At 42.2% G+C, this 13,996-nt stretch overlaps 1 protein-coding gene across 2 annotated transcripts in view; it reads right to left on the bottom strand.

Moving 5' to 3' along the window:
• mid2 (midline 2) overlaps positions 1-13,115 on the bottom strand; it is a 131,792-nt gene extending 118,677 nt beyond the window's left edge. For both annotated transcript variants that reach the window (XM_030116392.1, XM_030116384.1), the window contains exon 1: positions 12,699-13,115. The gene's annotated coding sequence lies outside the window, so the exon portion shown is untranslated. The remainder of the gene's footprint in view (positions 1-12,698) is intronic.
• Positions 13,116-13,996: the final 881 nt, after the last annotated feature.

Raw genomic sequence — 13,996 nt, 5'->3', positions numbered from 1 at the left:
ACTTAAGTAGATTACACTACATTTGAAATTGTTTATAGATTACTTTTAAGTTCTACTTTACATGATTGAAAGCAAACTTTTCTGCTTTTTATATTGCTAAAATAGCCCCTTGTTACTTGTTTTAACCTCTGAATGATGATTTAAAGTTAGAGTAGCATCAGACCCTGCAGTAACATCACCACGATAAAGAAGAATAAAAAATGATTTCCTGAGGTAACTGATGGTAATTACTTTCATTTACTTTTGTACATCTCTCAGTTTCAGAACATCGACTTTTTCACTTTTACTTGAGGAGCTGAATTCACACATTTCACGAGAACATGAAGTTTTTCTTGAACTGAACACTTTCAGCAAGAAAATGTCTCTCAATACTTGACACATTAAATATAAAATACTTTTGTCATGACTTATTCTGCCTCAAACCACCTTTAAATTTTGAATTTTTTTTCATGAGATGGAAATTAAAATGGGTCAGATCAACATCTTTGGAGGAGAAAGCTCCCATCTGATTCTGAGAAGCTCCAAGTCATTTTATGTTTTTTTTCTCTATTCTCGCCTTGAAAGAGATTTCAGAAATGTCATTAATTATTAGCATCTCCCCTGTCAGCCCAGTTCGGTGTGAGAATGGGGCCCACATCTCAGTAAACATAAAAACACTCCCCTAATTCAAGAATGAGAGTAACTGAACACACCAGAGGATGTTTCAAACTGACACTGTGAGAAACTGAGGGGCGAAAAAAAAGAACATGTTTCAAAAAGAGAGGAAATGCTGGAGAACATTATCTGAATATTACATCAAGTTTTTTTAATGCCAAGGGAGGCTGTGAACAACTTCAAGCTATTACAGGAGGGAGAGGGGCACACACACTGGGAGGGGAGTGTTTTGATCTGTATGGGTGACTCACCTTCATAAGTAGTGAAACTTCAAGCTTTTAAGTCTCTGGCAATAAGAGACAATTTTCTTCATAATGTCCCCAAGAAATACACACTTACAAGGAACTCACATGCGTGTACATTCACAGTGGTTCACACACATGCACAGACACATGCATAGGAGCACACACACACACACACAAAGCCACACTAAATGAAGCAGGAGATTAATTGAGCAAGTCTAATTTGGGCTGCATATATTTGATTTTGCGCAGAGCTACTTATCATCTACCTGAAGAGGTCTTCAGGTTTAATTCTCTTCAACCCATTTTTTTTTAGTTTTATGCTCTTCCTATTTGCTACCTGCTTAGCAATAGAAAAAAAAACATGCTGTGCACTCTTTGAAGTGTTTCCTTTATTAGTTCTTTCATTTACATGATCGTTTTTGCCAAAAAGAGTCTCAGGTGTGAAATTCTCTGTTGCAGCTGATTAAAATCATGACGATGTTAAAAATATACACCAGTACTCTCGAAAGAAGGCAAACTTTTGGGAAATGGACTTCAATGTTTTTCAGCATTACAGAATGCTGCAACAGACACAACCACACACACACACACACACACACACTCAACAAACAGGATCAGGAGATTGAAAATATTCTCACCAAAGAACTACATCCGAACTAGAGCCAGTATCATGACGCAGTGATCAGAAGGTGGCTGAGCCGAGCACAGAAAAGGGGGGAAGATACAGAGCTTCAGTTGGGGGTCAGGGGGACGCCTTGTCCCAGCAGGACGTTTCTCCTCGAGGCTGTTGTCGGGAAAAGAAATTCAAAAAACACATTCTAATATCTGAATTTGTTGTAAATTTAACACAAAATTATTGAAGTTATGAGATAAACTTGTGCAAAACACAAAGATCCATCCAGACTGTAAACTGTATTAACAACTACCCGATTTTACATTAAAGTCGTCCAACAGGTACAGAAAGATTTATGCGTTTAATTGTTGAAGTCAACAGCTGAAGTTTTCACTCTGTTGAGTGGGTTTGAAAGTTGTTCCCAACAAATTCACAGATGTATATCGGTTTCTACTTTAAATCAAATTGTCAGGGTAAAATAAATTATAAGGTATAAATAAATCAGCAATCATTAAGAAAAAAGTTGTCTTAATATATCAAATATTAGCTAAATTCTGTGCTTTCTTTTAAAATTCTCACTGGAATATCCTTTAGGCAAGATTTTTTTTCTTGAATTAATAAAGTAGCATTGTACAAACAGTCATGGGTGGGAATAAAAACATTTAGTGACATCTAGTGGCAGGATTGCAAATTGAAGATTCTTTTTGAGTATCTATGGCAGACAAAAAAAACTTTCAAAACATACAGAAGATGTTTCTCTGGATGAGTGTTTTGTTCATTCAGGTCGGTAGAGCAGAGGACCCACTTCCTGTTGATCACTGCTATGCAGCCAAATGTATCAAATGCACATGAGGAGCACTGTGTGGAATATTATTCCATTTGAATCAGGATATCCTGATAGAACATGCAAACTCTATCCAGCAATCCCTGAATTACACGCTGGTATTTATTTGCAGAAGCACAGAAACCTCGACACCACCTTTTACTCCTTTAAACCAGGACATTCTTAGCTGAAATCAGACTTTAAGACCATCAATACATCTTTTCCTGTGAATGTCTCGGGGTGGATTGATTCACAGATGACAGTCTCCGCTTTAAACATCGTTTTGAGGCACTGAATCCATCTTTGCCTTTTTCTCACTGCTCTGCTCTGTTGAAGGGACAGCAGCAGCATTATAAGAAATATTGGTTTAAAAAAAAAAAAACCCTTAATAACTCCCAGAGAGCCAAACGCTGCACACACAACAGCGGCAGGACCGGCGGGAAGGGACAAGAGACGCTTCTCTCCTTGAAGACAAAGTAAAGCCTCATGAATCTGTGACAAATGTTGCAGCGGCACTCAGCGAGGGGGCAGAAAGATCGCAGTGTCTCTACACTGCAGTTTACATGCAAAGCAGTGAGGATCTCATTACGAGGCAGAGTGTGTAGGGATACTGTATGCCAGGCTGCGTTTGGAGGCAGAGACAGGATCCCTCGGGAAGGATCAGCAAAAAACTTGGGCTGTATACGCCGTCCACCGCGCTTTTAAATGCTGTCATTCAGGAAATGTTGCCAGTTACTGTTTGTTAATATGTGTGACTTGCATTTTGCAGATGCTTCTCTAGTCAAAAAAATGTGAATATAAACTTTTGGTAATGCTGTATTTACATTGCAGAGAACAGTTATTTGGAATGAAGAATGAAGTTCATGTTCATGTTAGATCAATATACTCAAATATAAGGTTTACAAAATCTTACTGTATCTTCTGATTCAACATTCCTAAAAAGTGTCTTCATCCAAAAAAGGGACGAAATCCGATCAAACAAGTGTGAGCGAGCTATATTTTGTCACGTTTCAGAGCCTTTCTTCTGATCGCCTGGAGGAGGGTGAGATGAACAGGAAGGCATGAAATCTATTGTGATTTTACAGAATTCCACAAAGAAAATAGCCCAGGACCAAACCGCTCGGGACTCTGAAGTGAATGTGTAAATGGAGAGATTATGCAGTTCCACAAGCAGCCGTGCAGTGATAAAATTTAAACATAAAGGCTCCACTTCACTATCTTGACCCATTCAGACACAATCGCCACGGCCATAGTTTCATTTCTCAGCACATATGAAAGACGAGCCTGGGCCCCATTCAGTGTGGCTCGCGGCGTTTTTCCGATAACCAAATGCGTATAACGCCGTGCTGGAATGAAAGCATTTCTTTTATATCTTCAATCACATCCTGAAACACAGCTGCTGTACACAAACTGCTGGGAGTGGGTGGGTGTTGTGGAGGGAGGGGGGGGGCTGGCGGCCGTTTCCCAGGATGCTTAGGCTGCGCGGGTGAGGAAAGTTCACTCTTCTTGGGGTTTTCTAAGGACAGGGCTTTCTCTTTTGACGGCTGAAGAATTTAACCATGGGATCTGAAAAAGCCATGATGCAACAGTGAGTCTTTATTTTCTGTGTGAAGGGAAAAAAAAAACCCCTGTGGTGGGGGGGGGGGGGGGGGGGGGGGGGGGGGGTGGGGGGGGTGGCTGGAGCATGTCCAGCCTCTGAGAGTAGGAGGGCTGGAGAACGATCGCCGTCCAGCCCCGTTCAAATGATCACAGCTGGCATGGCCGATCTGAAAGGACGGACAGCGAGATCCTCCAACACATCTTTCATTTATGAGCGAACTTATAAAGGTTTTAGGAATGGATACAACTTTTATAAAGAGTTGGACAAAAAAAAAAAACTCTACCTTTTCTACCGAGGCTTTACGCCTTCCCCAACTGCATCTCATCTTTGATTGGGCGGCTAAACGACTTACATTCCTGAGTAAGAAGAGCATTCCTAAAATAAAAGCGATAAGCTGACGGGTAAAGCTCTTGAGTGCTGTGGAGGTGCTGTATCTGGCTGAATCACATGATCCTACAGCTCAGCCTCCAAGCCTTCAGCGAGCGCAGATTCAGTAGAGGAGTCAGCGTTTAGCCAGCACCTTCCCTTCCGGACGGGACGGTATCTGAGCCTCTATTTTAAGGTGAAAACCTTTGTTTTAGTCAGAACATGTGCTGCCAAATCACACTCTACGCAAAATGACCGTCTGTCCTGCAACTGACTCCATCCATAAAAAGCAAGGATATAGTGTCCCTGAATAGAAATGGCATTCATATCTTGAACCGAAGAAGTAGAAATACAACGTGGTGAAGGAGGAATGTAAAATTAAATACAATTACACATCTGTAATTATGCACGCTGATTATGCACGTCTGCAGACCAGACGCACGGCTCAGATAGGACACTGCAATTACGGCGCGTGACAGCCAAGTCTATCTCCACAATGAGGGTTCAGTATCAACGACGAGCATCTCTGCAGATCTGAAATGACTCAAATTGGAAAAGGTTGACCGCTCACTTTGCTTTTGAGCAAGGTTGAAGGAATTCACAGGGGTCACTGAACAAAAAAACTTAAATGAAGTCTCTGATTTTGCTTCATAAAAAAAATCAGTTTCTTCTTTCTGCGAAACCGGTAATTAACCTTCCTATCAGCACAACAGAGGACGCGCAACAGATTACCCGGCTGGAAACCGGCACCACTGCACGGAGACGAGACAGGGAGACGATTAAAAACTACAAAAGGAAAGATTTCAATCTTGTTTGTGTTGAATGAACCCCAATGATAGAAAGAGGGAGGGGAGGGACAACAGGTGAAAACTGAGGATGCTCATGCATGCATGTGGAAATCTTTACATTTCACTGTGGCAGCAGAGGTTGGAGAGATAGTGAGAGATTGGGAGTAATTTATCACGGTGATTTAAGTGAAGGAGAAGCCGATCCCAGCTGCACTCGGTCCCCGCTGGATTAGCAAGTAAAACAAGTAACGACAGAGGACGGCCAGAGGTCAGTGTCATCGTCAATTTAGCTCCCACCATAACCAGCAGAGCCTTTACACACTCTGATGAGGGCGATTCATCAGCGTCTAATCAGGAAAATACAGTTATAGAATAGCAAGCAGAGGGAAGTATTTCGATGATCAGGGGAGTTTAAAAAAAAAACAAAAAAACAACATTTCACTTCCTCTGATATGAAGCTGTAGTGACTGCAAAAAGAAAGGGGCCGCGTTCACCTTGGGAATAGCGTGCCAATCAGAGGGAAATATCTCTTCAGACCCGGATGAAGCAGGTACTGAAGATTCAGACGGGTAAAGGTGTAAAAAATTGGATTAAGTTTTACAAAAACCGGTTATCTTGGAGGTTTTCCAAATCTGGTGCACTGTCGGAAGAGATGCGCTTGGCAGGACATAAAAGCTCTCCAATCTGAAGCTATAAACAGACATTTACTAAGCTGCTGTTTCTGCAGGAAGAAAGCTACAGTACTGTAGAATTAAGCAGAGGAAGGAGCTAAGCCCTAAACCTATTCATTTCTTAATATACAGCGTAACGCCTGGGACTATTTATGTGTAGATTGGCTGCCAGCTCTTTTCCTCTGGTGGGTAAACACAATTTGGACTGTTTAGGATTATTACAAGCAGGCCTCCAGTGAGAATCACAGCATCAGTCAACACGCTCGTCCCCGTGGCGGATCATTTAGCGATGCACAGCTTCGCCCGCGCTGCTCTGAATGCAGGACATGTCACCTTGGTCATGCAATCTCCCTCCGACTGGAAACACTCTGGGGAGCCGGTTGATAATATCATGGCGCCTGACTTTGCATTATTTAACCGCTTCAGTAAAAACACATACAACACTTATCAACACGGCATACCAGGTACCCCGACGCAATTTCAGATACGAGAGTTTAATGGAAATTACAGAGTTGTTCACTCATGTTCTTTTTCTATTTTTATTAATATCGTGGGATCTAAACAGCTGAAGCCCAAATTGAATTTTTTGGACTTGCTTATTAAAAAAAAAAAGTTAGGAGTTTATTAAGGTTTAGAAATACTGAAAACAGAAGAGTAGATGTTGCATGGGAAGTGAAACAAATAAATGCAGAATTTTTTTTTTCTGGCTTAAACACTGCTTTCTTATTAGTGCTGCAATAGAAGGAAACGTGGCGTCAGACCTGAGGGAAATCCTCCCAAGTAAAAAACCTGTTTCCTTCTCCAACATCAAATTATATTTAATCTGATGGTTTCCAAGGGGGAAACTTTTACTACTGCAGCAGTCTGACAGTGTTTTACATACGCGCTCTAATGGAAAAGCGTTTTACTTTGCAGGACAACAACAAAACGCAGGTGAAGTGTGATTCACGAGCGTGTGTTTGGAGCCCAGTCCAAACTGGACACCTCCATCAATTCAATTACAATCTGAAAAAAGAAGAAGTACTCCTTTGTTCGGACGCACGCTCCACCTTCCGGTTTGTCTCTTTGTGAAGGAGGATTCATGAAGATGCAGGACGGCGACATCAAACACACTTCAAAGCTCGGCCACTTTTCCTTGAAGGCCGAAGAAAACCAAAGATCGCCGACTGTCGTGGAATTAATTTCACAGTCAACACGGATGAAGATTTATGTGCGCGCTTGGAAGTTTGAGAAAGGAAAGGATTCCTATGATCAGAAGAAAAAAAAAAGAAGCAGTTTGAAAGATTGCCAGGCCATTCTGGTAAAACCTAGGTTTCAGGTTTAAATAAATTTGTGAAATCCGTGCAGCTCAAATGGTAACGCAACAACAGACGTACGCCAAGAAGTTCCTCCGAAAATCAAACCAGCTCTTTGGTGTAACATCAATAAGATTGTACTGTGATACACACACACACATACATATATATATATATATGAACAAAATCAATTTGAAATGATAACATTTCTGTATTTTTATCTTTGCATATGATTTACCAAAGTCCAAGACCAGGTGGGAAACTAATATTTAGGATATTTAGGCTATCAGAAAAACAATAAATATGAAGAAAAACACAGAAAGTCTTATTTTCCCCAATATTTTGAGTGTGAACCATCTTTGAAAAATCCTTCCTGTTTTTGCATATGATCTCTTAATACAAGCAAAACAATAAAATCACCCCTGGATTTTGAGAAGTGTTGCATAAACAACAAAAAAAATTATGAAGCAAAGTGTTTTTGTATCATATCATTATTATACTACTTTTTCCCCAAGAAAGTTTGACAAAAAAAAAAAACAAAGAACAACACAGGGGAAATCTGATCCAGCATTTAATGAGTAAATTTTCACATAAAGTTTTAATCCTGGATTTTATTTATGTATCTATTTTTATGTTGGTTGAAAATAGAACTTTAAGTTATTGATTACAGTAAAATGATCACTTATTGTGTTTTTCTATGAAGACTACAACACCACCACAGAGACTCAAACATCTGACAGCCAATCAGGCGTCAGAGATTTGATCATCCTGATTGGACGAGGAGGTCAAGGAGCACATGTGTTGGGGGTAAATAGAAGCACATGTGCTTGAAGGGCATGGTGAAGGACGCAGCAGCCTCCTGAAGGAGGAGAGCCTCCGCTGACCTGGCCTGATCTTATCCTGTCATTCTTGGGGGGGGGGGGGGGTTGAGCGTGACATTGAGTGAGCGCGCTCAGTGTTGGGGATTTGCAGATTCTTCAAACGGCTGTCCCTCCCCTCGGGATAGGACCGCACTCCCACCCAAGGCTCTCAGCACTAATCTGACTGACTGACAGCTCGGTCCCGCCAGCAAGGGCCAAATACCTGACTGCTGAAAAAGCTCATCTGCCAACCAAGCCGCTCCGCCTACACTGTACCCAGCTAAACGCTGAACCTCCCCGCCTCTTTATCTGTCTGCTCGTTGTTTGTCAGTACGACCCAGCGAGACATGCGCTTCTTTAGACTCAGCTGGATGTGACGGTTTGACAGACTGTCACTGCTATAAACTAAAAGGCAAACTAAAAGCGAGATGGCGCCGCCACGGCGCTCCGCTGGAGGCAACTTTTATAGAAACCTTTGACCTTTCAAGACATCGTATCTGATTACATATATTTCTATTCCATGTTGATATCATGATTAAAGATAGACTCACTGTTGTGCTACAGTTACTGTATCCACACTGCACCAAGCTCAACTGGAAGAAACTCCTGCCACGTCAGTGAAAACACCCCCACGGGCCATCTGTCTTCTTTCTTCCTCCTACAGGGACAAACTGTGAACTTATTTAGCGAAGATGCCCACGCATCAATCAGCGGGGCTTTTCCACTCGCCGTCCAACACAGCGTGATCTGGAGGACCCTCATAATTGAATATTAAACCCCCGATGAGTGGCGGCGAGGCAAACGACTGGGACGTCGGCGCTGTTGTTGCGCTGGCAGTTGATGCATGCGGCGCCGCTCGCCGTGGCGTCCGCCTCATCCGGGCTGATTATTCTACACTGTCATAGTTGTGATGTTCTGGATGAGGGAAGTATCCACCGATCCACTCGCACAAGGGCTCACAGATGCAAGCAAGCATAGATGTGCTTGGCAAGCCCACATGTAAACACAGCTGGTTTCGAATCAATGGCGGCGCGGCAAGAATTCTGCAAAAACTGCCTTTTGTTGAGTCAAGAATAAATTTAGCCTCCAGCGTTCATTTTTTTTCTCATGTTGAGTGCTGCATGAGTGCACTTATAGATTGGCTAAAAGATGAAGGAGCTCCCCGACACTCATCTCATTGGCCCAAAAGCTGAAGCGACATGAGACATGAGGAGTTAACTCACGAGGAAAGTGTCGTTTTTTTTCTGCGCTTGCCTTCATAGTATGAAATGGATGATGAGGTGGAACGGAACGAGAACAGATCAAAGAACACTGTGTGTGCCGTTACAAATTCCCATTCTTCAAAACTTTAACGTCACAACAGGGAGGAAGAGGAGGAAAACTCACATCTTTGTCTTTAAGTATAACAGAACACTGAAGATTGCAGAGAGAACCACAACAAACTCTCTTTAAGAAACTTTTGAAGTAACCTTTATAAGCATTACTTGTGCTCTGAAAGCTAGATCAAATAATATAAAGGATGCCTATATAGATGTAGCTTTGAGTGAGAGAAAGAACAAAAAAAAATCAGTCTGAATCCAACAGCAAACCTCACAGTGACGCACGGTGTTGGCAACAAGGCACCGAGAAATGAAAACAATAAAAAACAAACACTGAAGCTAATGTTACACACTCACACACCCAAAAAAAAAAAAATTGGCCTTTTGAGCAGTACTGTATCCTCATTCAGTGATAATGACTTGAAGCATAAGCCCTAAATGGATAAAGACAACAATATTATAAGCCATCAAAATAAATGAACAAAAGACAAGGTTTCGAAAGAAGACCCAGATATTATAATCAATAGTACAAAATCCCAATAGCGACATGCAAAAAGCCCGTTTTTAATGTGCTCATATACATCCTATTACATTAGTGATCAATACATGCTTTGCTATTGATTATTGACTATAAAAATGACTGTGATGTTTCTCATGGAAACATTTTAAAGACTTTTCCCAGTATAAAACCTGATCGAAAAATACAAATACATCCTTTGTGTAATTTCTATCAGAAAGAAATGAGTGTGAAAAAGTGTAGCGTTAACAGGAAAAAGCCTGGAAGATGAGACAATCCGTCAAATGTCACCGACATGTATCAGTCACATAAAACAAGAAATGCAATGTAATAGTAGAATCCAAGGAAATGTAATTACAATTGACAGAAAACACGATCAATACATTAATTAGTTCTATATGGGTTGTTTAAATATTTAATGATGCATTTTAGTTACAGTAATATACAATCCCTATTTCTCTAGAGTCAATAAATAGTCTCATCCTAAATTATCCCGTCACACAAAATTAAAACAAAACAAAGCTACCGTTTCCAAGTAATTTTTTCTTCCCCATTCACAGGCATCTGTTTAATCCTTCAACAAAAAAACAACATGCCAGCCCCCCTGCCGTCTCAGAGGACCCCCTGCGGAGCAACGGCCAAGAAGTGGACTTCAAGAGGGGAACGTGTCATTGAAGCCGTGAGTGGCGTCGCCAGCGAACACAGAGCAGGATTTAAGCAACCTCGCCATCTTGGACGTTCACTTTCCCTGAGTCATACATAAAAATAGCGAGTCTCACATGTACAAATGCCCTTTATAGACTTAATTTTGTTCATTAATTTGTGACGGAATCATGTGCTTCCCTGTTTCAGTTTCTTCCTTCTCCCAGTTTTTTAATATTGCTTGTTTTAATTGACTAAAGCCCGGTACTGTAATGAGATTCACAGGACAGACGTACTGTAATCTTGCTATATTATTTCTTTAGGTGTGGCTTCCAGCTTTGGAGAGCCACGGCTTTTAGAGATTATATATCTTCTTTTAATTGGATTTGGTGATACGATCACAGCGATGAGCAAACCTCAACCACAAGCAAAATATTCCAGGGGGAGGGGGAAATTGGTGGATTCTTAAAAAAAAAAAAAAGTCTTGACAGAGAATTGAAATGCCAGTTTGGCTTGGAGTTTGGAGGAGAAGTAAAATTGCTTTTGGGCAGCAGTGAGGTCTATCAGGTGCACTACTGTACCTGAATCAACACAACACAAGGATATCAACCGTCTGTCACAACTGTAATCATCGCAGCACACTGAGGCTGCCACACTGTCTTTCCCATCGAGAGATGATTATAATGTCTTAGAATTATCTTCTTAGGGTGCATAAGAAGAGAGCGAGGCAGCCTTGGATAGACAGAGAGAGAGAGAGAGAGAGAGAGAGAGAGAGAGAGAGAGAGAGAGCAGCAGCACCCTGCAGATTCCTGATGAATGAGGGTGTCAGCCGTGTTCGCCCAGCGAGCGGAGCTGTCTGAGGGAGTCGGGCCCCAAACCTTCAGCCCTGTCTCGTTAACAACTGTGATCGTGCTTTAACAAGAAAGCAAGCGAGACAGTGAGAAATCCATCTTTTTCTTGTAAGATGGCAAACCACCACTTTTTGAAAGTACAACAGCTGGCGTTAAATATGTTCTATGACTTATTAACATGGAAACATGACTGTGACAGAATATACGTGGGTGTGTGTTGTACAACTGGGGCCGGAGAGATTTGCATTTTAATTTCACTGAAACAGCACTCCACACGTAATTGATTATTTAACAAAGTCCAAAACAAGGCGGGCAAAGGACGACGCTTCACCCCGGACTCCGCTTTCTTGCTCCCACTTGTTTTGGCATGCTGCATTATTGATAAGGAGGTGACATCTTACACTCTACTATTCTAAAGCCAAAGACACCGAGCCTGCACTGTCACCTGCAGTCCGGCTCGACAATAACCACACTGACAATCTGTCAGAGCCAAAGATGAGGTAATATCCCCACAGGGACCCCCGCCACTCATATAGTATTCATTAGGTGAGTGTGGAAGGTGACTACTCTGAAATATGCTGTGGCCTCAATGTTTTATTTCCACCTGAAGCCGAGAAGAAAAGCTGCAATCCCCCTCTTTGATCTCGGATTTGACAAAACTGTGAATCCAAATGCTGATGGGCACACCCACTCCTCACCACACACAGGAACAGAGGTCTGCTCTAGTTTCTAGAAAGTGTCTTATTATGAATCCATCTGTCCTTTACAAATCTAATTTCCATAGCCACTCCCTAAAGGGTCCCAGACCTCAGGTTGGAATCCTCTGAACAGTAACTCATAGATTTCTCTATTATCGTAAATCACATGGAATCCAGGAAAAAAAATGCAAGTTCTCTCTGATGGCATTTGATCTTTTAAGTCCTTCCAGATAAAGAAAATATTTATCCAGGGGCGTGGCTGTGAGACAGCTGAGTACAATAACGGAACTGAGAGGAGCGCACTTCACTCAAGACCCCAAATTATGAACCCCCGATGTGGGAGAGCTTATTTAGCAGAATTATCTACAGTAGAACTCCAATGAACTGGTTTCATCATTCTTAAATGCTTCTAAATACCAATTTCCATTGAAATAATGTACATCTGTCAAGTTTTTGGTTTGAAATTGGCGCATCGCGAAAGACATTTCTGAGAGAACATCTTTAAAAAAAGGGGGGAATGGAAAGAAAGAGAAAAGCACGCCGTGTTTTCCGAGGCAGATCAGTCATGCTTTCTTTGTTTTCAAGTGGCAGATCGCAGCACATGTGGCAAAAGGCTGCTCATAGGAGCGATTATTCTGAATCTGGTGCTAAAAGAATTGTGCGTTTGTCTTCCAAGGAGCGAGAGCGCGTGTCCTCCTGCGCACGTTCCTCTCTCTATTCCAGGGGAAAAGACAGAAAAAAAGCAGCACAGCCTACCTCGGGTCGCCCTGACAGCTCCTTCTGTCGACTTGTAGCCGCGGCTGGAAACAATGTGACGCTCTCCGTGGCGATCGCAGCTCGGAGGCGCAGAAGTTTGGACGAGTCGTGGATCACTCACGCGCTGTCAGCGCCGGACAGATCCGAGCCTCTTCAGCCGCCGTGTGGCCGTGTGGCTGCGTGGTGTGTGTGTATGACAACGCCCCAAAACAACACGGATCTGGTTTGTCCACGGCAGGGATCATTAACGCCTCTTTAAGATGTTGCTCTCCAACTCGGCTGTGCGCAAAAGGCGCGCTCCCGCTCCACGGCGCGGTCTCCAAACCGAAACGGCTCCCCGAGGACACGTGATCAACCCACGGGGGCCGGGAATAGCTCTCATCCCCCCCAAACGCCAGCAGCTGGGATCGGTTACACCGCTGCTCCAGTGGCCGCGCAACAGACCGGAGCCACGCGCACCCAAACCGCGCTCACGCGCCCCGTGGCCTCAAGGTGTCGCTGTCAGGAGTTCACGTTTAGTTTGCCTTCAGTTTACATGAAATTTGATTTCATCTTCCCTCATTGGCCTGTTGTCAGGTTAGATGAGGCTAACATACAAATTTCCATCCATTTTAACTCAATTTTTAAAACAAGGAAACAATTTTTTTTTTTTTTTATTTTATTGTTTCCCAAACTTTTTCTACTGGCCTCTTTCAGAAATACCAAGTCCTCATATCAGGACAGCCACACACTCATTTATACATTCAAAGTCTGTCTCAAACATTAAAAAGATCAAATACAGATTTTCATAAAGAAAAAAGAATCACCTGAACAGTTATGCTATTGTAAGTTATATTTAGCATTGTCCTCATTGTTTCTTCTTCTTCTTCTTCTTCTTCTTCTTCTTCTTCTTCTTCTTCTTCTTCTTCTTCTTCTTCTTCTTCTTCTTCTTCTTCTTCTTCTTCTTCTTCTTCTTCTTCTTCTTCTTCTTCTTCTTCTTCTTCTTCTTCTTCTTCTTCTTCTTCTTCTTCTTCTTCTTCTTCTTCTTCTTCTTCTTCTTCTTCTTCTTCTTCTTCTTCTTCTTCCAGGTGAAAGTTTCTTTGGGTAGCCCAGTATGAGCACAGAAGTCACACATGAATACATAATCTGGATCCGACGACTCCGATTCTTTCTCCCTTTCTGTTCTCTCCGAGGGTCATAACACAAACAGAAAAACGGAGTCACAGTTTTCTCTCTTTAGTCCCCATTATTGATCTGTATTCATTGGACGGCTGAATTTCAGCATCTGTAATCCGCCAATATCACACCGAACTGAGTTC

This window comes from Salarias fasciatus, chromosome 2 (assembly GCF_902148845.1).
Source record: "Salarias fasciatus chromosome 2, fSalaFa1.1, whole genome shotgun sequence".
Classification (NCBI taxonomy): Eukaryota; Metazoa; Chordata; class Actinopteri; order Blenniiformes; family Blenniidae; genus Salarias; species Salarias fasciatus.
This window is presented reverse-complemented; position numbering and strand designations above follow the sequence as displayed.